The 25558-nt window shown below is 49.9% G+C and overlaps 1 protein-coding gene across 1 annotated transcript in view; it reads right to left on the bottom strand.

The window, feature by feature from the left end:
* DRGX (dorsal root ganglia homeobox) overlaps positions 1-24620 on the bottom strand; it is a 111402-nt gene extending 86782 nt beyond the window's left edge. Inside the window, exon 1 of the mRNA XM_085615160.1 lies at positions 24114-24620. The gene's annotated coding sequence lies outside the window, so the exon portion shown is untranslated. The remainder of the gene's footprint in view (positions 1-24113) is intronic.
* Positions 24621-25558: the final 938 nt, after the last annotated feature.

Below are 25558 nucleotides of genomic sequence, written 5' to 3'. Positions count from 1 at the left end.
AATGAAAGCTCCTTTGTCTGACACATCAAGCAGAAGCACATCTGCACCTCCGACCTCGGAATAGCATTTTCGCGGCAACCCCTGACAGATATCATTGCAGCTGAAGCCGACTCCCACACCAGGCACAGCCCAGCGAGGGACCAACGTATACACACCCCACACACATGAGTCCTTGCACGAATATATCTTGCATGGAATGGCCTTCACACTTACTCCCACAACATCCCAGGCGTACAAACGGTGCACACTAAAACAACTCTTTGATCCGAGATGTGGCATTTCATCCACAGGCCAGCCGCTGGTCAGAATAGTGCCGCTTCAACAAGAACCACTAACGCAGTGGCCGAAGATCCCTGACACATGCTCAACCCCTGTCACGTGGAACTGTACCGTGCACGAATGCTGCATTTACTGGGGGCACTGCCAATGGCAGTGCTGCAGATCAGTTACCGGCAAAGCCTCCGTCATGCCAAGGTCACCTGCGTTCAGCCTGTGTGGCATTGTCGGTCATGCATTTTTGAGTGGTTCATGGATGTCTGCCTATCCAACAGGATGGTAGCTTGTTGGAAAAGGTAGACGGACCGGGAGGGCCGGCCGGGGTCAGGGGGAGAGGTCTCCAGGGAGAGCCGTCTCCAGTGATCGTACAGACAAGTAACTTCCCCCCCACAGACAGATAGCACACACGGATAAGGTTCAGTGTTCTTTATAGGTACTTATTTACGATACGGTAGAATGGTACAAGGAGGTCTGGACTCAGGGGTCCCCTCGATTAGAGTCTCGTAAGGTAGGGAAGGGGGTAGCGGGTCAGTCTATTTACCAATCAGGTAGTTCGGATGAGATGATGATGAGCTCACAATCCTCGAGCTTGGTGGTTAGGTGGTACGGTCCGCGGCAGCGCCAGCAGGTCCCGGCGAGGATGGTCGTTACAACGGGCCGCGGCAGCGCCAGCAGGTCCCAGGAAGAGGTACGGTCCGCGGCAGCGCCAGCAGGTCCCGGTGAGGATGGTCGTTACAACGGGCCGCGGCAGCGCCAGCAGGTCCCAGGAAGATGAACGGTCCGCGGCAGCGCCAGCAGGTCCCGGTGAGGATGGTCGTTACAGCGGGCCGCGGCAGCGCCAGCAGGTCCCAGGAAGATAAAGATTGCAGAAGGCCGCGGCAGCGCCAGCAGGCAGGACGATGGTTCACAAGAGCGGGCTACGGCAGCGCCAGTAGACCGTCAGGGCTGAGTTCACTCGGTGTCTCTCGACTCCAGGATACAACTGCCTTCCTGCTCTGGAGCTGCCTCAGTTATAGGGCTGGTGCCCTTTGATGTCCGGGCCCTCGCACTTGGAGGTCGGAGGGTCCGGGATGAAGGTGTCCAGACACCCAGCAGGGGGTGGAGCCAGCGCCTGGGGGAGCTGGAGGCGATCGGCACCTGGCGGGGGGAAGAGCCCTTGACACTTCGTTCTCCCAGTGACCTGCCAAGTGGTCCGCTCACCTCCCGGGTGGATGGTGGTGCCGGGATGTCGGGGCCGGCCAGGCCCGGGGTTAGGGTCGAGGGGAGGCCATGCGGCCGCGTGGTGCAGGGCCCAAGATGGCGGCGTGACCCGGCCGGGGAAGCCGGTGGGGCTGGACCCCGTGATGAGTAGGGGTCCGAGGGCAGAGGGTCCGTCGGGAGACGGGGTACAGGTGCTTGCCGCGGGGATATGCCAGGTGGGCCGGAGTTCGGGCCCTGTCGAGCGGGGAGGGAGCAAGCCGTCTGTGAGGCCTGTCCAACATGCGTCCCCCCCAGCTGAAGGCGGGGAGAGTCACCCATCTCCTTGGGGACTCTCTTCGTCGAGGCGGAAAAAGCGGGACAGGCCATCCGCGTTGGCGTGGTCTTGGCCTGGTCGGTGCTCCACAGTGAAGTCCATTCCCTGCAGGGAAATGGACCAGCGCAAGAGTTTTGGGTTCTCCCCCCGCATCTGCATCAGCCATTGCAGGGGTCGATGGTCGGTTTGTACCCGGAAGTGGGTACCGAAGAGGTAGGGTCAGAGCTTTTTGAGGGCCCACACTACTGCGAATGCCTCTCTCTCGATGGTGCTCCAACGCTGTTCTCGGGCCAGGAGACGTCGACTGATGAAGGCCACCGGCTGGTCATGACCTTCGGGGTTCAACTGAGAGAGGACGGCTCCGATGCCGTGGTCGGAGGCGTCAGTCTGCACCACAAATTCCCGACTGTAATCGGGGGCCTGGAGCACCGGGGCGGTGCACAGGGCGGCCTTCAGCTCCTCGAAGGCCGCTTGACAATCAGGAGTCCAGTTGACTCGCTTCGGTTGATTCTTGGATGTGAGACCCGTGAGGGGCCCCACGATGCTGCCGTAGTCCTTCACGAACCGCCGGTAGTAGCCGGTGAGCCCCAAGAAGGCTCGGACCTCGGTCTGGGTGACGGGGGGCTGCCAGGACTGGATGGCAGCAATCTTAAGTTGTAGTGGGGCCACCAGCCCGCTTCCCACTTGGTGCCCAAGGTAGGTCACAGACCCTTGGCCAATTTGGCACTTGCCGGCCTTAATGGTGAGGCCGGCCCGCTGGAGGGCTTGGAGGACCTCTTGGAGGTGACGGAGGTGGTCGGACCAGTGGCGGCTGTATACAGCGATATCGTCCAGGTAGGCAGCGCTGAATTCTTCGAGCCCCGCCAAGACCTGGTTCACAAGACGTTGGAACGTGGCGGGGGCATTCTTCATGCCAAAGGGCATGACCTTAAATTGATAGTGGCCATCGGGGGTGGAGAAGGCTGACCGTTCCTGAGCCCTGGGTGTGAGGCCGATCTGCCAGTAGCCCGCCGTTAGGTCGAAGATACTAAGGTAGCGGGCGGCCCCCAGCCGGTCGATCAGCTCGTCTGCTCGGGGGATGGGATGAGCGTCGGTCCGGGTGACAGCGTTCAAGCCCCGGTAGTCGACGCAGAATCTCAGTTCAGGGGCGGTGCCGGGGGCAGCGGCCTTGGGAACTAATACAACCGGACTGGCCCAGGGACTGTCCGAGGGCTCGATGACCCCGATCGTGAGCATCTTGGCCACTTCCTCCTGTATGCAGGCCCGTACCCGATCTGGTACGCGGTAGGCCCGGTGCCGGACAGGGGGACTGTCCCCGGTGTCTACGTCGTGCAAACACCAAGGGGTGACCCCGGGGGTGAGGGAGAACAGGGCAGCGAACTGCAGCAGGAGGTCCCGGCAGTCCTGGCGTTGCTCCGAAGTGAGGGCGTCAGAGAGCCGGACCCCATCCACGGAGCCGTCCTTCTCCTGAGTCTTTAGGAGATCCGGGAGGGGCTCGGAGTCTTCTTCTGTACCACTGTCTGTAGCCATCAAGAGGCTAAGTTCGGAGCGCACAAAGTGTGGCTTGAGCCGGTTGGTGTGGAGGACCCGCAGGGGGTTCCGGGGGGACCCCATGTCGATGAGGTAAGTGACGGGGCTTTTACGTTCGACCACTTTGAAGGGCCCCGTCCACTTGTCTTGCAGGGCACATGGTTCGGTGGGGGACATCACCCATACTTGCTGCCCAGGCTCGAATTCAACGGAGGAGGCATTGTGATCATACCACCTCTTCATGTCCTCCTGGCTGGCCTCGAGGTTCGCCTTGGCCATCTCCCTGAAGCGCCGGGTCTGGTTTCGTAGGGCCAGGATGTATTTGAAGACGTCTGGAGGGGTCGTTAAGGGGGCCATCTCCCAACCTTCCTTGACTAGGCTGAGGGGCCCTCGCACAGGGTGCCCGTACAGGAGTTCGAAAGGGCTAAAGCCGAGGGACTTCTGGGGGACTTCTCGGTAGGCGAAGAGGAAGCACGGGAGTAGGACATCCCACTGGCGACGGAGAGGCTCTTCCAATCCCCCAATCATCCCCTTGAGAGTGCGGTTAAAACGCTCCACTAGTCCGTTCCCTTGGGGGTGATAGGGGGTCGTGAATCTGTAGGTGACCCCGCTTTGTTGCCAGAGGGACTTCATGTATTTAGATATGAAATTCGTACCTCGGTCGCTGACGACTTCTCGGGGGAAGCCTACCCGGGAGAAGATCCCCATCAGGGCCCGGCCAACCACCGGAGCTGTCACTGTCCGTAGGGGCACCGTCTCGGGGTAGCGGGTGGCATGGTCCACTAGTACCAAGATGAACCTGTGTCCTTGTGCCGTGCGGGGGTCCAGAGGCCCCACAATGTCTATCCCCACCCTCTCGAACGGGGTGGTGACCACAGGGAAGGGTTGCAGAGGGGCCTTCAGCTTCCGACCACTCTTCCCGCTGGCTTGGCACGTGGGGCAAGATCGGCAGTGGTTCAGGACGTCATTCCTCATTTTCGGCCAGAAAAAGTGGGTCACCAGGCGACTGTATGTTTTGTCCTGGCCCAGGTGTCCAGCCAGGGGGACATCGTGGGCCAAGTTGAGCAGAAAGTCTCGGAAGCGGAGCGGTACCACCAGAACTCGACCGGCCCCCAGCTCGGCTATTCTTTGCTCGCTGTAGAGCAGGTCGTTGTCCCAGTAGACCCAGTGGGTGCCGGTGGTGTCCCCGGAGTTTTGGGTATTGGCTTGTTGGCGGAGTCCCTCGAGGGAGGGACAGGTCTTTTGTTCCTGGCGGAACTGTTCTTGGGTGGGCCCCCCCTCTTGACGCCACTGAGCCAGATCCGGGAGGTCCTGGTGCTGCGCGTCTTCTTCGATAGTCGGGTCCGGGAGGTCGGACTCGCCGTTGTCCTCTACGGGGGCAACCGGGGGCGGAGGTGCTGGCCATTCGGTTTCTTCTGATCGGGGGGCGGCACGGGCGGCCCTGGACCGGGTGGTTATGCAGGCCCAGTCCGGGAGGCCCAGCATCCCCAGGTGCTCTCTTCTCTCGACGGTGGCCCACGGGGAACTCTCGAGGTCATTCCCCAGGAGGCAGTCCACGGGGGCATCGTCCCGGACCGTCACCTTCAGTAGGCCGGAGACCCCTCCCCATTCAAACGGGACGCAGGCCATCTTACACATACTCTCAGAGTTATCTGCCGAGCGGACGGGGCAGAGAATGTTCGGCAGGATCTGTTCGGGCTTCACCAGATGACAGCGGACGGCCATCACGCTGGCGCCGGTGTCACGCAAGGCCTCGGCTCTCTGTCCATTAATGGTCACCCACTGACCGTATTTTCTGGTGTTGGCGGGTAGGGGAGCCCGCGGAACCATGTCTCTTCCCCCTAGGCATGCCAGGACCATGGCGGCCGGTTCCCACCCTTGCTGGGCCGGCTCGTACTCTTCGGGTCCCTCCGATGATTGCTCTTCCCCTAGGGCAGCGGCCGCTACCTGGCGGGGCTTGGGTGTTTGGTTTAGCGGGCAGGTCGGGTCGTTGGCGTAGTGGCCTAGTCGCTGGCACCGGTGGCACGTGACGTTGGCTCGGTACCCAGGCCGCAACGGGGGGTTGCCCCGGCCGGCCGGAGGCGGGGTGCTGGCCACGGGGGTTGCTGGTAAGGCATCTCTCCCTCGCCCCTGGCCCCCTCCTCCTCCCCGAGGACGGTGCTGGCCTTGGTTGCCTCTGTTCTGGTCGTGGGGCCCTCTCCGGCCCACTCGGGTGCTTTCCCACCGGTCAGCTTCGGCGGCGAGCTGCCGGGGGTCAGTCAGCTTACTGTCGAGTAGGTGCTGCCTGAGCTCGATGAAACAGTTGTTTGACAGGTGTTCCCATACCATAAGGTTGAAGAGTTGTTCGTAGGTGGTGACCTGACTTCCCTTGATCCAACCTTCGAATGCCTGGCTGAAATAGTTCACGTATTCTACCCAAGTTGTACCTGGGATCCTGGTGCAATCTCTGAACCTCTGGCGGTACATCTCGGGCGTGAGGCCGTAGCGGGTGAGGAGGGCAGCCTTCATGTGGTCGTAGGACGACATTTGGTGATCGGGGAGCTGCAGCAGGGCATCGCGACCCTCGTTGATAAATCTCCCCCAAAGTCCGGCTCCCCAATCACTCCGGTCGATCCGGTGGGAGGTCATTGCGATCTCATAGGCTTTAAACCACTGTTGTATGTCGTCTTCTCGGACATATTCGCGGACAACATCCTTGGGGATGTGAACTTTTTTCTCACTTGGCCCCGGGGTGTGTGGTCGCTCAGGCACCCCCAGTTCCTTATTCTGTTTGCGCAGTTCTATTTCCGCTAGTCGGCGCTCGTGCTCGAGCGTTATTTTTTTCTCTTCCAGCTCTCTCTGTCTCTGCTTTTCTTCTCGTTCCTCTCGAAGCCGCATATGCTCGAGGTTGAGTTTCTGTTCAGCTAACTTGAGTTCCCCATCCATCTTGAGTCGTGCCATCTCCAACTCGTGTAATCTGACTCTGTCTCTTTCCCGGATCTCCTCTTGCGGGAGGCCCGTTCCCCGCTCCTCGGGAGCCGTGGCGTTCCCCTCTGGTGTGACGCTGGTTTGGTCTGGTGTGACGCTGCTTTGGTCGGAGGGTCCTGTGACCCCCGTTTCTGTCCATGACTCCAGAGCGCGCTTTAGATCATCCTTGGTACTCAGGCCGGTGGTAGCAATGCCAAGTTCTATGCAAAATTGTCTCAGTTCGCGGTGGTTGTATTCTTCTAACTTCTCCATTTGGAATTTCTCGATGGAGCTGCTATCTTTGGTCGACATCGTGCTTATGTCGTGGGGTGAGCTACTTTCTGTACGATTACGCGTTGATTCGGATCGCGCCGCTGGCCACCAATGTTGGAAAAGGTAGACGGACCGGGAGGGCCGGCCGGGGTCAGGGGGAGAGGTCTCCAGGGAGAGCCGTCTCCAGCGATCGTACAGACAAGTAACTTCCCCCCCACAGACAGATAGCACACACGGATAAGGTTCAGTGTTCTTTATAGGTACTTATTTACGATACGGTAGAATGGTACAAGGAGGTCTGGACTCAGGGGTCCCCTCGATTAGAGTCTCATAAGGTAGGGAAGGGGGTAGCGGGTCAGTCTATTTACCAATCAGGTAGTTCGGATGAGATGATGATGAGCTCACAATCCTCGAGCTTGGTGGTTAGGTGGTACGGTCCGCGGCAGCGCCAGCAGGTCCCGGCGAGGATAGTCGTTACAACGGGCCGCGGCAGCGCCAGCAGGTCCCAGGAAGATGTACGGTCCGCGGCAGCGCCAGCAGGTCCCGGTGAGGATGGTCGTTACAACGGGCCGCGGCAGCGCCAGCAGGTCCCAGGAAGATGAACGGTCCGCGGCAGCGCCAGCAGGTCCCGGTGAGGATGGTCGTTACAGCGGGCCGCGGCAGCGCCAGCAGGTCCCAGGAAGATAAAGATTGCAGAAGGCCGCGGCAGCGCCAGCAGGCAGGACGATGGTTCACAAGAGCGGGCTACGGCAGCGCCAGTAGACCGTCAGGGCTGAGTTCACTCGGTGTCTCTCGACTCCAGGATACAACTGCCTTCCTGCTCTGGAGCTGCCTCAGTTATAGGGCTGGTGCCCTTTGATGTCCGGGCCCTCGCACTTGGAGGTCGGAGGGTCCGGGATGAAGGTGTCCAGACACCCAGCAGGGGGTGGAGCCAGCGCCTGGGGGAGCTGGAGGCGATCGGCACCTGGCGGGGGGAAGAGCCCTTGACACTTCGTTCTCCCAGTGACCTGCCAAGTGGTCCGCTCACCTCCCGGGTGGATGGTGGTGCCGGGATGTCGGGGCCGGCCAGGCCCGGGGTTAGGGTCGAGGGGAGGCCATGCGGCCGCGTGGTGCAGGGCCCAAGATGGCGGCGTGACCCGGCCGGGGAAGCCGGTGGGGCTGGACCCCGTGATGAGTAGGGGTCCGAGGGCAGAGGGTCCGTCGGGAGACGGGGTACAGGTGCTTGCCGCGGGGATATGCCAGGTGGGCCGGAGTTCGGGCCCTGTCGAGCGGGGAGGGAGCAAGCCGTCTGTGAGGCCTGTCCAACATAGCTGAACTGGACTTTGACATGTGTGTGCGCCCCCTGTTGGCCCACGACCAGGAGTGTCACCGTGATGCCCATTTATGGGACGCCTGGATAGTTTGCTTACATGCTGGCAGCTGGACCTGGCAGATTGCACAAATCCTCGTGTGCAGTGACTACATTGAACCGCTCCCCTATTAGGCTGTAGTGTAAGGGGGTGGACGCAGCACATCTGTCCAGAACTGCTAATGGATCACCTCGCCATCCTGTTTGGTGAAGTCGATAACGACCTCATGTTGGAAATGTTAGCCTACGAAGCTGCAATCGCTTTCATGGACGAGTAACTACGTACCTGTAGCCACAACAGATCGGAACACAATGCACATGTCCCTACACCATGTTGCATCTTGGAGATCTGGTCACATATCCCACGACAACAGTGGACATGGCTGCATTCGCCGGGACCCCGAATTCATGAGTGGACTATTACGCGGCTCAAAACACACCTGTGGAAGGTGAGGCATTCTCCCGGAGTGGACAGTGGCGCTTGTCAACGTTCCTCATTCTGACATACTGCTGCATTGGTCTGCATGTTGTGGCATTTATCTTGCCCGTACTGACACACATATGCTAATAAATTCTATGCACCTTCACTTGTATTAAACTGTGATGTGTGTTGATTTGAATGACAATGTGTGTCTCAATGCCCATCTGGGTCATGTTGGCATGTTATTGCTGTGTCACTGGTGACCAAACAAAATATGGCAGTCCATGTCCAGGTCCGAGGTGATTGTTACTCAGTGTATGTGGGACAGTGGGAGGTGTCATTCCAGGGCATGATGCAGTGTGCAGAACCGAGTAGTACACAGCCGTGGTGGTGGGTGCTTCCTGCTGTGTGGTCTGTGCATGGGGTGGGGTCTCATGGATGCAGTTGGGCTGCCCTGCTCCGGGAGGTGGGGTGCTGGAGCTGTCCCTGACCTGTTGCAGTGCGTCGGTGTAGATGTTGGGGAGGTCCTCTTAGTCATCAGTGCTGAGGTGTTGGGTCTGCTCTGCAGGAGGTGCTGATTCTCCCTCTGCAATGTGAAGGGGAAATGCAGATTGACATTGTGTTCACATGTATGTTCACGCATTGTACATGTGTACTGTCAGACAGCATGGCAATGTACATCATGCCATTGTGCCCATCTCCGCCCTTCACCCCAGTCCCTGCTCGTTACTCACCCTGTTGCTGTTGGCTCAGGTCATGTTGTGCAGTGTCCGGTCCCCCTAATCCTGCCTTTGTCTCCCCAATGATGGTCCCAGGCTGGTCCTCCATGGGGCTTGTGGGGTTCTGGTTGTCCTCTGAACTTGCCCCAGCCACCTCCATGGTGCCTCGCAGTTGTTTGGGTCTTGTTTGTGTTTTTGGTTGCCGCTTTTATAGTGATTTTGGCAGCATGACCTGTGGAACTTGCAGGCTGGTGCTGCTACTCTCTGAATTGTTTTTCGCAGTTGTGCCCATCGCATGTTTTTTCGCGTTGGGCTTTAGATTTTTATCTCTGTCCAGGGACTTTTATCGCGGTCATTTGTCGGGTTATCGGGGGACTCTGTTACCGCCGTGTTGTGAATACGACGTTGACACAGAGTTATTTTCCCGAGATAGACGGCGATATGTGAGATTGCGTTAACTGATTTTGGAGGTGATTATCACGCGTTCTTGAGAATATCCTCCACAAAGTGTAGACTGTATAGCACAGAATGCAAATTGTCATATGGAATCTATACTACTGCACAAATCCTAAAATGTCACTTGCATTCATTTTATGTACCCTTCTGTAAGGTGATCTTCGTTAAACTATGTAGTTCAAACATATATCATTGCATTGTCCCTGGTGATGTGTTTCTGCTCCTGAAAGCATTCTTTGATACTTTTCACCCTTCTCCCTAGGCTTCTCTGACAGGCCCATAAAAAATAAGCATGCTGTTTGTTAGAGCAGTTTATGAAGTGAAGTACGTCTAAAATATTCACCACTCAAATTACTCCAATATTTTCACTATACTAATTGACTACTAATCCTTTATAGGTTCCAGAGTAGTGGGCTACTTGCCGAAAAAGCACTTCAACACCTTGTCAGGGGTAGCAAGCGCTATATCAAGGCAAACCTTTTTCCTTCTTCTATCCCTCCACTGTACTTCTCAATACAAATAACTAATTAACATATCCACCATTCAAATTACTTTCATATTTCACTGTACTAATTCACCACTAATCCTTTATGGGTTCCAGAGTAGTGTGCTACTTGCCAAAAAAGCGCTTCAGCACCTCATCAGGGGTAGCATGCGCTATATAAACGCAAACCTTTTCCCACTTCTATCCCTCCACTATCATTCTCAATCCACACAACTAACCAACATGTCCACCACTCAAATTAATTTCATATTTCACTATATCAATTCACCGCTAATTCTTTATGGGTTCTGGAGTGGCGTGCTTCTCGCAGAAAAAGCACTTTGATGCCTCGTCAGGGGTAGTAAGTGCTAAATAAATGCAAACCTTTTTCCCTTTATCCCTCCACTATCCTTCTCAATCCAAATAACTGACAAACATATCCACCACTCAAATTACTTTCATATTTTCACTATACTAATTCACTACTAATCCTTTACAGGTTCCGGAGAAGCGTGCTACTCGCTGACAAAGCACTTCAACACCATATCAGGGGTAGCAAGCACTTTATAAATGCAAACCTTTTTCCCTCTATCCCTCCACTATTCTTCTCAATCCAAATAACTAACTAATATATCCACCACTTAAATTACTTTCATAATTCACTATACTAATCACCACTGATTCTTTATGGGTTCCGTAGTACCGTTCTACATGCAGAAAAAGTGCTTCGATGCCTCGTCAGGGGTAGTACGCATTATATAAAGGCAATTACAATACAATACAATATGAACAATCTAAATTCTGATTCCATCTTTTTCATACCCAATTTGCCCATATTGCATTTGCTACATGCGTAAACATAAGGTGCACAAGGCAACCACATGGTGAGGTCCTTTTGTATATAAGGTACAGCAGGACAGACTATGCTTTTAAAATGTGTAGCATGTTCAAAAGTACATTTTGAATACAAAGTAGGAAAGTCCAATTTAAGAAACTGGCTGTATATTTGCAATAAGCAATACATATCATGACTATATTCTGATAATCTTGTAACAAACTGTACTACATAAATGTCGGTACACCATTTTTAACATATTAAAGTAACTTGTCTCCAAGGTGTTCATACTAATGTGGAAAATTAATAGACTCACATCATCTCTGCTGAAATGTACTGTCACAGTGATAATCCTTTACCTCAAATAACAAATAATGCTTATTATTTCATCTCATTTTGAAGAGTTCATCACAATAAATGTTTACTTTCTGATTTTATGCCATGTGAAATTATAGACTTCAAAAGCATTTTTGCAAAAACGTACATTCTTTAAACGTAGAGTAAAAAAATGTCGACCTTTATAACTATAGATTTACAAAAATGCCCATGTGTGCAAATAAATCTACTCTTTAGCTCCAGCACTCAAATATACTTAAGGTAGAATAGTAAAAGAGTGAAGGTGGGAAGTGATTTTTTTTCTGAAATTAGTAATTCAATACAGGTTGAATCACATGGAGAGATATATACTATAAGGCTGATTACAATTTCTATGTTAGAGTCACAGGAACACTCGTTTCTTGCCGCACAATTTTGAATCGTGTCCGCAGGCTTTTTTAATGGTAAGTAAATCAACGCAATGTTTGGTTCTCATTGAACCACCGAGTACCCTTTCCAATCCTTAGTAAAAAAGCTAACTCTATTTTAGAAAAATATGTCTTTGCAGCCTATTTTTGCCCTTGCAGCCCTACTTGCCGGCGCACTCTTCAACTATGGCAAGTATGGCATTGATTTCACTGCAATCGGTTTAGTTTACGTCCTAGAATGTAGTACATAATTTCTTTCAAAGAACTGTATATTCAGTTGCTCTATGTTGGTGCTATTATTGTGTAATATAAGTTCAACACTTAGGCCCTAATGTGCTGGAAACTTCTGATGGGTCTGGTAATAATAGCTACTGGTCCAACCATACTAATGAAATGTACAGGACCATCATGGCTCTGTTTTGTTTCACCATGAGATTTTGGCAGCATCCAGCAGTCAAACTCTCCAGGTGAAACTCTGGGCCAAAATAAGGAATTACCCATGAATTGGACCCAGAATTACTCATTTCCCCAGAAATGTATAATTTGTAAACGGATCATAAGGCTCCCAATTTTAACTGCACTGTAACTTTGCCCCGTGAAGTTGCTTATACCGCCTGGAATCATTCACTCCGGAGATCAACGTTACTGAGAAGATTAGCAAACCACTTGTAATGGTGGCATAAATGTTTTATTACTATTCGGGTAGTCACCACATCCTACCAATTCTGACTGGGTATTGTTCCAATAATTAATATGCCATCTATAATGACCCAAGTAAATAATACTGTCAACAAATTAAAAGTCCCGATCATCCCAGAAATGTCCCTCTCATCGATGCCATTAAACTGTCCTACATAGGAGGAAGCAAATTTGCTCTCATGACAGTGCCACGAATAATGATTGAGTTGAAAAACGTTATGCTAGTACCTGTTTTGTCGTATGTAGAAGGATCTCTGAGTAAGCATGAGTGCTGGTCCCTGGAGCATGTTATTTATTGCCTGTAAGCCTAACTCATGCTATCTAGTATGATATAATGCCTTCCTGTGTCCACAATTCATAGAACATAAGGAATACACTTCAGACCGTTTAAGTTATCTTTCAGATCCAGAAAAAAGTATGACAAAAGTTGAATGAGCTGATAAAAAAAGATATGATGACTCCTATAATTGGTCAATGCAGTAGCATGATACATTTTCAGAAGGATGCCAAGGAGCAGATTTATCAACAATTCACGCCACCACACAGACACACAAAGTGATGCAAAGAGGTGCAAAGTAGTGACATGGATTTTTTTATTGAACAAGAAAGTAGCTCTTTCTAGTGGGCGAATAGCATTTTACGGCGCTAGGCAGCTGTTTGTGTGCCAGTGCTGAGGAAGAGAGTAGCAGTGCTACATCTTAGTTGATATGGTTCTGCGCTTCTCTTTACCCCTAGCACAGTGCATTGCAGCAACTTTGGCTGCTGCCTTTCAATATTTTTTTGTAAAACTACAGAAAAATATTCGGAGAACATGGTGCTGCATATTTAACTAGTTCCTTTTCTTGCCATTCAAAAAACGTACAAATGTCGTAGTTAATGAAAAAATAGTACTTGCACTACATTCTTCATGTTCCCATTTATTTTACAATACTGTATTCATGCTGGGCTTGTCATTTGCCTTTCATTCCCAAATCATGCTCTCCAGCACTACACTTCCCCCCCACGTGGCAGCCTCCTAAATGATAATGCCCGTATTCTCTAATTGGGAGTTAAGTTATATCTCTTAGGGGCACATGCATCATTCTAAATACCGGTCGCAAAGGGGCAGATTAGCAGAACCTGCGCCTCTGCGACGGTATTTTAGCATTTGGGATGCATCAACCCAAATGCAAATTCGCAATTCAAGTAATCGCAAATTTTGCAATTACCTAAATTGTGAATGCAATGCATGATGCAATTTGAAATTGCGCTTTTGCAATTAGGGATCACAAATTACCATCAATTTAAAGTTGATGGTAATTTGCGAAAACTTTGAAAAATGCATTAAAGTGCATTATTCAAAGTTCCATGTTACACACACACATGCCCTTGGAGCATGTGTGTGCGCAACATGTGGTCACATGCCAATTTCAGGGGTGCATCAGGGTGTCCTTTTGGCACCCTTGCACCCTTGAAATTTCAGGCATAATTTGTGAGTACCTATTTGGTGCTCGCACTTTGCGCATGCAATTCCCATTGGCCCATAGGAATAAATGGGAAGCTATTCCTTAATTGCGAATCGCGATTTGCAATTCGCAATTAAGGAATATGTAGGAATCGCAATTTTTTTAGCGATTCCTACATGCATAATGGATTGTGATTCCTAAATAAGCGATTTCTAAGAAATTGCTAATAAGCAATTGCAATTCCTTATGTTGATGCATGTGCCCCTAAATGCCTTAATGTTGACTGGACATGTTTCCTGCAAAAAACAAATCTCATCATGTTTTTATCATAAGTTATAAAATTCATTTATATATTTATGATTTGTATAAAGCACGACTTGTCGACTTATAACCACCACAGACCACTTTTTAAGTACTGCTTACAGATCGCACAATATTCACAAATGAAGTCCGATATTAAATTTTGCTTTGAATCGTATATGGATTGTTAACTTCTTTCATCATTGTGGACTGTGTAGAACCTATCACTGAGGCCATAAATGAACCTCACATTAATACTGACAATAGCTTAAAAATGTGTTTGTCTGTCCTTTAACTGTGCATTTTTGGCAAATATGTGAAATGTGTGTCAGCAGCTGTGCTCAAGACATTATAACACATGTTGGACCCACTTGCAATGTAAAATTATATTTAGCACAGGTTTTGAGCCTAAATATATAAAAATGAATTTGCAGCGGTAAGTATATTATTATTGATGTTGTACGCAAAGGAAATGTAGTTTTGATTATTGTCTCCAACTTAAATTAAGCAATAAAGAAAGTGAGTGGAGGGAGATGCAAGGTGTAAAACATACTTTTTTTCTTGCTTTCTCTGTTGGTTAACCAAAAAATTGGGCGAGAAATGAGTTAAAATCGAAGTTTGGAAAAAAACTTGTTCCATATAGATTAGGTAAAATTCTGTGTCAAAACACTGATAAGCACTTTCTAACATGTTTCAGTAACTTGTTCTCAGTGTCTGCTCTCTCACAATCAGAGTGCATTATTTGAGACAGTTATTACACTTCTAAAAAAAATGCATCAGCATACGGTACATGTAGCTTATTGCAGTGGTTCCCAGACTTTTTAAAACTATGTCCCACTTGTTAGAACAACAAATTTTCGCGACCCACCTACCTGTAATGGACATGAGGCGGGGCGATTTTCTAATGTAACTAAAGCATTGTGTGGTAGTGCATTGTCATTTACAGACAGCACATTCTCCATTGAAATGGCCACAAAATTTGTACAGATCATTCAGTTTTACTGTTAAAATTAATAGCACACAAATCATAATGTTTGAAAATCGGGTTTCTGTGACGATTCATGATTTGTGCATCGTCAAGTGCCTTGATTTGTTTGGATCTAATTAAAATCTTTGTTTCCAGAACACTTCAGAAATGCAAAACATTGAGCTTCCTTTTTGATTTCCTGACTGCTAGATTCATACAGTTAATTTTCAGGTATTTACATTATGCTTAGTCTTGCAAAAAACAACATTTTACATCGTCACATAATTCACTTTAAAAACTCCTCTCACTTTTCAGTCTGAGAAAGAATAGTAAAACCGAATCCCCATGTTAAAAGAATAAAGCAACCTGACATTTGACCTCTATCTCTGAATCACCAAACGTGACTTGTTAAACACAGAATTTAAAGGCAACCTTATTTATTGCTCTGACCCACAGTTCTGTAAACACTGGCTTATTGCATTTCTAGCAAAGGGCATGAGGGTATTGTATGCTACTGCAGATGCAATATGGTTTTGTATGTTACAGCTATTCCCTCTGTAGGAGAGTGTAATATGGTATTAATGGTATTATGGGCTACGGCTATTAGTTCACTCGTACAGGGTAGTAGGATATTGTATGGTATGGCTATTCCCTCTCTAGGTCAATATTGTGTGCAACAGTTATTCCCTCCGTAGGACAATATTGTGTGCTACGGCTATTCCCTCAGTAGGACAATATTGTGTGCTACGGCTATTCCCTCAGTAGGACAATATTGTGTGCAACGACTATTCCCTCCTTAGGAGTGTAATATTGCATTGTCTGCTAATGCTATTCTCTCTCTAACAGAGTGTATTATGGTATTGTGTGGTGCCGCTATTCATAAACTGGCAGAGTGTAGCTGGATATTGAATGCTATGCCTATCACCCTCTCGGAGATTGTAGTAAAGTATTGTGTGCTATGTCTATTTCCTCTCTAGGAGAGTGAAATATGGTATTGAGTGTTACGACTATTAATTCATTAGCAGAGTGTAATAGGATACTATATGCTATGGCTATTCCCTCCGTAGGTCAATATTGTGTTCTACTGTAATTCCCTCCATAGGAGAGTGTAATACTGGATTGTATGCTACGGCTATTCCCTCTCTAAGAGTGTGTATTATGGCATTGTGTGCTACAGCTATTTATTCACTAAGCAGAGTGTGATTGGATATTGAATACTATGCCTATCTCCCTCTAAGAGATTGTACTAGAGCAGTGTGTGCTACTGCTATTCCCGCTCTAGGGGAGTGTAATATGGGATAGAGTGCTACCACTATTAAATCACTAGAAGAGTTAATAGGATATTGTATGCAATGGCTATTCCCTCTCTAGGACAATATAGTGTGCTTCGACTATTCCCTCCGTAGGACAATATTGTGTTCTACAGCGATTCCCTCCCTAGGAGAGTATAATATTGTATTGTATGCTACGGCTATTCCCTCTCTAAGAGAGTGTATTGTGGTATTGTGTGCTACTGCTATTTATTCGCTAGCAGAGAGTAATTGGATATTGAATTCTATGCCTATCTCCCTCTCTAAGAGATTGTAGTAGAGCAGTGTGTGCTACTGCTATTCCTGCTCTAGGAGAGTGTAACTTGGGATAGAGTGCTATGAATATTAAATGAATAGTATGGTGATTATAATATTGTATGCAATGGCTATTCCCTCTCTAGGAGAATATTGGGTGCTTCGGCTATTCCTTCCGTAGGACAATATTGTGTTCTACGGCGATTCCCTCCCTAGGAGAGTGTAACGGGGTATTGTACATGTGATGGACTCTACCAGTGATGTTCCTTTCGGCATGCACACTCTTAAATCCAGGTTTGTACACAGGAAGGAACCGTATTAACCTCAGCAGTTCTTGATAAATTCTCATCTCTTGGGATGCACGTTCAAACGTAACCTCAACTGGTAATTTTTCTCTGATAGGATGTGAAGTCAGTTTGGTGGTCTCAGCCTGGCCCCCTGGGGTGTGCTTAGCTTTTCTGGGTTTTAATCTTCCTTTAATAATCACTCACCAATACACTGACTCATTAAATAAAACGTGTTTGTGCCGCAATAGGGGTGGGGGCAATGCTCAGTCAGCTGTCTCCCTTGGAATGAAGTGATTCTATTCCTCAGCATTTGTTAAAGGCGGCAGAAAGGGGAGGTGGGAGAGTAAAACTTGTCGTGGCACCAGAAATATGAAAATAATGTGCACAATGTCACTGGAAGTAGTTTATCGCTTCACTTACGTCTGCCCCACTTTGCACACAAAGAACTAAGGGGCATATTATCAACGACGAGCGATAATTATCGCTCAACGCGTCTAGCGCGTTTCTCATTATCACCGTATATCGCCGGATCACATCGCCATGTTAGCAGTGTATTTGCAACGATTGCCATGCGATGTGAAATCCGGCGATATACGGCGATTTCCATCAATATCGCATGAAAACCAGCGATGTGAGAACTGCGCTGAAGGGAATGTTGTAAATAGGGAGAAGTGGATGCAACCTGATAATCCACCTCCCTTTATGCACATGGCTAAGTCGGGAATTTTTCAGACGTACATTATCGGCGATATCTGCGGTTAGCGGGAGTTTTTATATCGCTCCTCAAGTCCAGGGGTGGCTTGTAAATACAGCGCTGTAGCGGTGGCGCCCTCTTCCATGTTGTATTTGCATGGAAACGCCTACTTTGCCTCTGAGAACGCCTACTTTGCATCTCATTGGAGATGCGAGGCGAGGCGTTAGGAATCCGGCTGCTAACATGCGCTAATGCATGTTAGCGCTGCCTAGTAAATAGGGCGATGTCATTTTCGCCGCTTTTTTGGCTTTTAAAGCCAAAAAAGCGGCGAAATGGCCCTTGATAATATGCCCCAGAGCAGAGGGCTGGAATAGATTTTAGAAACAGCCCAGGCAAGAGTGTTCAAACCCGCCCCACACTGTAGGAGGCAGCGACTACGGCGGCATGGGTGTGTCATGGTAGCCAGTCCTGCCCTGAAAGAAGCCCCTAAACCTGCACCCCACTGGGCAAAAGCCAGCATGGCCGAGTGACCAGTCCCGACGGGCACATTACATCTCACACAAAACCCAAAATGTACTTACAACGAAACTAGCGCACATTGTATTGCATAACTGGCATAAGGGGCAGTGCTTACTTTGACCCGGTGGCTGCAGGTGGGGCCCACCGGCTCTCTTTTCTGGGGACTGGGATTTATTTTCATCCATCAGTGTTTGCCCTTGAAGAAGAGATGTGGGATGTGTGAGGGTCGCCAGTGCTACTATGTATGAGGCGACCTAAAGCTGTAAATCACAGGCCCGGTGACAGGGAGACTTTCGGAGTGAGACAGGCAAGGCACGAATTACACTCAGAGGTGACAGACAAGGAGGAAAGACCTGACCCCCCCCCCCCCCCCTCCGAAAACGAACCCCTTTTCACATGAGGATGATATGGGCGAGGGAAATGGGTGAGAAGGGCTAACAGATCTTGGGAAAAAGTGGAGTATAAAATGCGAGGCGGAGGTTGAAACAAAGAAAGATACAAACATAATGATCAATGGACAGATATAGGCAGGAACTGTGTAATGAACAGAGATGGTCCCACAATTAGAGACAGGGAGACAGGGAGACAGGCGGCTAGAACCATCGAGAGATAGAGACACACTTGAGAAATATTCAAGTGAGAAGAGTGAATGAAATTCACAGAGTGAGAGAGACAGGGAGACAGAGAGGGGGGGAAAATAGACAAAAAAGAGGGGTAAATGGAGAGACGTGGATGCGGACTGAGAAGAGTACGGAGAACACAGAGACAGAGATACAGACAGATAGGCGGACATATACCGTCCTATAGCTCAGAGATGGCGATGGGAAAGGAAAGAAACTTCGATTGAGAGCCCAGCCGAAGACAACTGGACAGTGCGCAACGCGTCTGGAGGGAGTGACACCTGCGCTGTCACGCATGTAAATGCAAATTAAGATAAACTTTCTCACGTCAACCAGTCGGCCATTGTCAACACGCGCGCAGGAGGTACGGCTTTAACGTGAACGCGCGTGTTCATGGCACAACATTAACTCCTGGGCGTGCACGTCTAGTACAGAACACCACCGCGTGCACATGCTCGAGTCACAGCTGTAATTAGGGGTTCCTGAAAACCCCGGGAGCAGCCGGTGTGTTCTCCCTCGGTGGTACCTCCGACAGCACCCACGTCAAAGAGATCACTCCAGGTGCCGCGGGCCCAACGACCTAAACCCTTTCCCCTTTCCCCTCCTCCCCCCCCCCCCCCCCCCCCACCCCAGCCCCCACCCCCACTTCACTGTGCACTTCTGCGCGAAGCTACGAGGCCCAGGTCTGGCAGTCCGGCCCGCAGGCAACTACTCGCCCGGCTGTGTCTGACTGAACCCATACTAACACCATCCCACAGCCACCACACGCACACTGCCTTCTTGCTCGGGCTGTCACTCGTACACCCAACGCACAGCTCTGCCTTGTTCGGACTCTGTGTGAGCGTCTGCTCCAGAGTGAGGAACCATACACCCCTCACATACACACGCATACACACACTCGCACTGTCTTGTTCAGGCGCTATAACTCGCGCGCTTATGTGAGAAACTGCGAAGCCAAGACCCCACCCCGCCAGATAGGCACCTACGGAAACAGGCACGGGACTGCTAGGGCGCTGTGAGGAGCTATACCGCCCTGTACTCTGCCCATATGAGACGGTGGACCCCCATACCTGCACCTGCTGACAGCAGGATGGGGAGAGAGCCCCCAGTCCCTCTCCTCAGAGTGCCCGAGTCTACAGAAGGCACGTACTGAGTGCAGGTGTACAAGAGCTTGCATTTCTTTTTCCGGTGCGAGTGCTTTGAAATAACCGACAAGAGAAACAAGGCGCTTTAAAACAAACTTCAATAAAGAAAAAAAAAAGAAACACACCGACCACGTAGACACAGATTTGAGATTGTAGGAGTCAGGAGCAGACGGTGGACACACGGACAGAGGGCGACAGTCCGAGCGCTGTCCGAGGGCTCTCGAGACGGAGTTCACTTCGGCCGAACCTGCAGCTGGGCGACAACCTAGGACCAGAGGGCCAGAAGTGGGAGGACAGTTTCGGCGCTGACTCTGGGCGTGAGAGAAGGTAACATCATAACTTTTTTCGACACAGGATTGGAAGATGGGGAAAGGATGTGGCCTCACGGCCAGTGCTGCCGACTTTGGAGCTGGAGAACCAGGTTCGAGCCTCGGCTTCGGTTCAGAATCCTGTGATTCTGGGCAAATCACTTAATCTCCCCGTGCCTACCAAAAATGAACGTGTAATGTAACTGGTGGCTGGTGCTCATGTAAAGCGCTCCAATACCTTTCGGTCGAGTTCGCTGCTATATAAATCTGTAAAAATAATATATATATATATATATATATATATATATATATATATACGAGATGTCTAAAGTACATGAAACACGGACAGCAACGTGAGAGCTGCCCCCCGCCTAGAGGATAACCGCTGGGACTCATAGAAACTGTTCCTTGTGCAAGAACTGCCCATTGGTTTTGCGAAGTATGTATATCCCAAGAGCTTCCAGTGACGTGTGCGAGCTGTCCATATGAGAACTGACAGTGCCATAAAAAACTGATCATGCCAAAAGGGAACAGTCCAGAGCACGTGAACAGTAAAGCTGTAAATCAAAGATGTTGCTATTGCCGAATGGAATTACCGACTCTAGAAGGATGGGAGGCTGAGTCTACCGTGTCGGTATTCTAACCGGTGAAACTGAGATCATTGTAAGGCTGAGGGTTCAACTGTGGGAGCCCTCTTGCTCGCATGTATCATGTATCAAAGAGCTGAATATGTGATCTGCCCGCAGGATATGGAACAGACGGCGCCGCATATAAACTGTTCACATCCTACAAGACCTGACCATGCCACATACGAATTATTCATATTATTATATAAGAACTGGTTATACCATACATGAACTGTCCATACTATTCAATAACGCCTTATAGATTCTACAAGAACTGTCGGTATAATTTAAGAACTGGCTTTGCCAAAAACGAAACGTCGTTGCAATACACGAAGGGGCCATGCCATATACGAAGTGTGCCAGCTATTTTAGAGCTCGTCTCTTATAAGAACTGCCCACGACGTATATGAGCTGCCCGCGCCATATAGCAACGCCTTCCTCAAAACTGTCTACACCATATAAAAACTCTATTTACCACATAAGAAGCATCCATGCAACGTAAACATCGTCTCCGCTCATCAGAAGACCCTGTGCCGCACAAGTGCGCTCTCATAGAAGAATTCCTCACATACATACACGCGCACATTGTACTTCCTATACATACTGGCATTCTCCTTGCCATATAACAATTCCCCATAGATACAACATTCTCCATGCCACCTAAGAACTCCCTATACCTAAGCGTTTTTCTTGCCGTACAAAAACCACCTCTACAGAACTACAAGCATTCGCCGTGCCACATAACCACTCCCTATACTTACTTCTATTCTCCATCTAGTTAGAACGCCCTATACAGAAAAGCATCATCAATGCCATATACACACTGCCTAGACATACATGCACTTTGAATGTCATATAAGAACTCTCATGCCAGGTATAAACCGTCCGTGGGATTAAAGAACTATGCAGACAGTATAGGGGCGTTTCCCGCCTTATATGAACTCTTCCTTCCATGTGTGAATGGTAATGACTTCAGAAATGTCTCACCGCGTAACAATTGTTCTTGACATATAAATATTCGAGCAGCCATCTACGACTTGTCACCACAGTGTATGACCTTTGCGTACAATTGCTCAATGTTATAACCATACATAAGGCATAACATAGAGTTCTGTCCAGCATATAACGAGGACTCTTCCTTTCAAGGACAGGCTCTGACAAATTTGAGCTGCCCCGCGTACAAGAACTAGTCCCAACATTTAAAATCTGGCCACAATTTAAGCGCTGTTCTAAAGAGATAAACACCGCCGTCCTATATTACCGGCCCGTTCTCTAAGAACTGTCTCACCATAGCGGGACCTTTCATGCCATATAAAATGTGTACCGTCTAAATAAGAACTCTCCGTGTCCTAGAAGAATTGTTCATGCCGCATAAAACCTTTCACTGCAGAACTGCATTCACCATATAAGAACTGAAATCTCAATGTAAATATGTTCCTGCTACATAACAACATTCCCATATAACATCGGACTGGCCATGTAAACACTACCCCTTCCCCAGTGTAAGATCCCAGCCTAGCTTGTAAGAAGGCTGGCTGCCGCATAATTATGTCCGTGATCCATTGACGGTCGAGATCTCTGCAACTCTGCCTGCTGTGGAATAACTCTCCCTGCGTAAGAAGAACAGGGACATCTTCTCAGATTTACCGTGAACCCGCCTACGAATCAGAAACGTGCACTCGCCTGTGATTTATGGATCAGTAACTATTGATTGGTTCATTAGACGATAATCCAATTAAGAAGCAGCGGCCTTTACCTGCGACAGGTCTTAAAGGGCGGGAAAGTTCATGCAGTTCTGAAAATCAAATTACACACCTGTAAGAGACGTAAACGCCACCGCGCGACGGGAGGGGGAGTACCCTCACGCTTGCAGGTTGTTTTATCACAGTTTTGACCCCCTCTCACTGTTTTCCTCTCACTTAGTCCACTTTTACCATTGTCTCTGTTTATTAGAGATAAAGTCTGATAATGAAAAAGTAAGACGCAGTCCCGAAAAGAGAGCGGCCCCTCAAGCCCGGGGTGTTTGGTCCTGTGTTTCCGTCACTCCCTGTGCGTCAGGAGGTCACATCTCTAAGTCCATTGTGATTATCAGTTGAGTAGGTAGGTAGGTATTGGTACCAGGCACCAAAGGCGCCTCCTCTCCGTTTCCAAGCGCTTCCTGTTTTGGCAAATCCTGTAACTGAGACACGGAGAAAGGAAGGAATTTGCCCAGGATCACACCAGGTGGGCAAGTAGGGCGATGGAACTTAAACACAGCTATCCTGGAATGAAAGTTAATTTAAACTCTCTAAACTGGATCACATCTGCTCCAGGGGAGACGCAGCTAATGTTGTTGTGATAATAGCAGTACTGTCATTATTACAGTATTATTGATAATTACACCACTTCTGGTAACGGTATTATTACACTAGGGCTAATAATAATTAATAGTAGTACAATCGTTACAAATGAGATTACATTCTAGTTACACATTACAAGCTACAGAAATAAAAATAGGATCTACAAACTTTACTTTCAATCACTCATTCTTTACATGTCTTTACATCAATCGCTATCTCGTGTGCACTCGGAGCTACACCCCAAGCAGCTAGAAAACTATCCCTCTAGCATCTATTTTTTTCACTTTAAAATATCTCGATGCCTGCGGGGCAAGACGGTGTCATATCTCTCGGAAGAACCCAGGAAACTTATGTTCTGTTATTAGTTTTTGTAAAGCGCAAATAACACCGGAGGCGTCTTGGCGCTAGCTAAAAGGCACTGAATGACATAAAGGGGAAGAAACTGAGAGGCTGAGGAGAGTTAAAAACCCAGATCTTCAGCAGTTTCCGGAATTCCAGTAGGTTGGGGCCATTTTTGATATGCAAAATGTGCTTTTTAAATTATCATTATTATTGTTGTTTGTATTGTACTTATTAGCATTCGACACGCGGCCCCCTTCTGCTCTGTTCCTGCCTCAGGTAGAAGCCACCATGTCCCCCTGCGCCTCTGTCCCTTGCATCCCCGTGTTACTGCGCCCCCTCCTTCCCTCTTGTCCCTGTTCATCTGTGCGCCTGTCCCGTGCCCCTGCTTCGAGGGTGTCAGGCCCTCGTGCTCCTGCCCAGGTAGTCCTCGTCTCAGTGACACGTAGCTCTGTTCCCTTTGCCTCCGTTGCCTGTTGTTCGGTCCCCGTGACCCCGACCCGGTGTTTCAGCCCCCCTGCTCCTGGGGGACACTTGTCCCGTGTGACTCTCCCGTGTGCCCCTATCCCATGTGCCACCCTGTCCTGAGTTCCTCTGTTCCGTTTGCCTGTCCCGTGTGCCCATGTCCCGTGAGCCCTGTGTGCCCCATGTGCCCCTCCCCACGTGCGCCCGGTTCTCCCAGCGCCATGGTGCCCGCAGGGTGCCAGGCTGCCTACCTGGGGTTGCTGCCGGCCGGTCCCGGTGCGCTCAGGCGGGGGCTGCTCCGATGGTCCTGTCTGCCGAGTTCGGGCTCCACGCCCCCTGACCCCGTGTCTTGACGTTCTTACCCTTTATTCCCCGTTCCTGCTCTGGTTCCCTCTTCTCTTGTGTTTTATCACTGAACCATTTCTGCTTTAACTCTGAACTTTCCTATCCGGTCGCCTCTCCCAGACCCGTGTCTTTACTGCCCTCTGTCCATCCTCTCGGTCTCAGTGTGTTTGTCCGGGGCGTCACTCTCTGGCCGCTGTCCCTCTCTGTATTCACGTTACCTACTATCTGCTCTGTGTCTCTCTCGATCTCTGCTCTCAGCCCTCATCTGCTCCCGTCTCCCTTTGTTTTTGTTGACTCTCACTTTCCTTCTGTCTCTGCTCTGTCTCTTCCCCTGGCCTTCCCTGTCTCTGCTTTCAGCGCACCTCTGTCCCTGCTGTCCGTCTCCTCTCTCTCTCTCTCCTCCCAGCCTCCCTCTCCCCTGGCCCTGCTCTCCTCTCTGACTGCCCAGCACTTGCCTTTATAATCTCGCTGTAATTGGTTTTAATCGGATTATTGGCGGCTCTCTCCTCTCTGCTCCTGGATAGGTCTCCAGGCCCCACTCAGGCTCCGCCTGACGAGAAACGTCATTTCTCAGCAAAACGCCAGTGTTTTTTAACCTCTCTCGGTTTCCCTCCGGCTGCTCCTCATGCGTGTTCATGCCCTCCACCTGCTCCCCGTCACTGGCACAGCAAGGGTGGCACGGGCCCTGGTGCAAACCAGGAAATGCCCCCCTGGGATCCCAGTTGGGGATTAACATCTGAATGCAGTGGTCTCTGGGGCACTGGTGCCGCTGCACCTGCTGCACAGTGATGGCCACGCCACTGCTAGTTCTCATGCACTCGGATGCACCCCAGTGCCCAAGGCCGCACATCTCCCTGCTCCCGCGGGCCCAGGCTCATGCAGGCCTCTCTCTCCTACAGGCCTGAGCTTCCTTAATGGCCTGTGCGGTTCTGTACCCCACCCTTGCATGGACGCCTCTACCTCGTGCAATCCCACGCCATTTTATCTGCCTGCTGCTTCTGCAGAGTGGCAGTCTCTACCCTGCTTCTCCCGAAGGTCTACTGCCCTCTTGACCAGCATCTCTTGCATCTTTCCTGTTTCTCCCGAAGGTTTACTGCCCTCTCACCCAGCATCTCTTGCAACTTCCCTGCTTCTCCCGAAGGTTTGCTGCCCTCTCACCCAGCATCTCTTGAAGGGCTCTTGCATCTTCCATGCTTCTCCCGAAGGTTTACTGCCCTCTCGCTCAGCATCTCTTGCAACTTCCCTGCTTCTCCCGAAGGTTTGCTGCCCTCTCACCCAGCATCTCTTGAAGGGCTCTTGCATCTTCCATGCTTCTCCCGAAGGTTTACTGCCTTCTCGACCAGCATCTCTT

This window comes from Triturus cristatus, chromosome 1_2 (genome assembly GCF_964204655.1).
Source record: "Triturus cristatus chromosome 1_2, aTriCri1.1, whole genome shotgun sequence".
NCBI classification, from domain to species: Eukaryota; Metazoa; Chordata; class Amphibia; order Caudata; family Salamandridae; genus Triturus; species Triturus cristatus.
This window is presented reverse-complemented; position numbering and strand designations above follow the sequence as displayed.